We start from the raw sequence: 637 nt of genomic DNA, 5'->3' as shown, positions 1-637 counted from the left end.
AGTGGTTCATTAAAAAAAAGACAAATAACGCAAAATAAGAAATGGATAAACAAGGAATAAAGCCAGACAAACGAAGCAAACCAAAACAAGTCTTCATAAAAAAGAGAGAGAGGAAAAATAAAGGGGAAAAAGAAGAAGACGAAAAAATCCAACAGAAAAAGACCGAAAGTGAAAAGGAAGAGTAACGCTGAGGGTTGTCGAGATTTTTTCCTCGCGCCGTGGGGAGAGGAGGGGAGAGAGAGAGAGGGGAGGATGGAAGCAGGAGAGGGGAGAGGAGGGGAAGAGAGAGAGGGGAGGATGGAAGCAGGAGAGGGGAGAGGAGGGGAAGAGAGAGAGGGGAGGATGGAAGCAGGAGAGGGGAGAAGAAGAAGAGAGAGGGGAGGATGGAAGTAGGGGAGGGGAAGAGAGAGAGGGGAGGATGGAAGTAGGAAAGGGGAGAGTAGGAAGAGAGAGAGGGGAGGATGAAAATAGGAGAGGGAAGAGGAGAAAGAGAGAGAGGGGAGGAGAGAAGTAGGAGAGGGGAGAGGAGGAAGAGAGAGAAGGGAGGAGGATGAAAATAGGGGAGGAGAAGGGGAAGGGAAGAGAGAGAGAGAGAGAGGAGGACGAAAGTAGGAGAGGGAAGAGGAGGGGAAAAGAC

Source organism: Penaeus monodon, chromosome 29 (genome assembly GCF_015228065.2).
Source record: "Penaeus monodon isolate SGIC_2016 chromosome 29, NSTDA_Pmon_1, whole genome shotgun sequence".
NCBI classification, from domain to species: domain Eukaryota; kingdom Metazoa; phylum Arthropoda; class Malacostraca; order Decapoda; family Penaeidae; genus Penaeus; species Penaeus monodon.
This window is presented reverse-complemented; position numbering follows the sequence as displayed.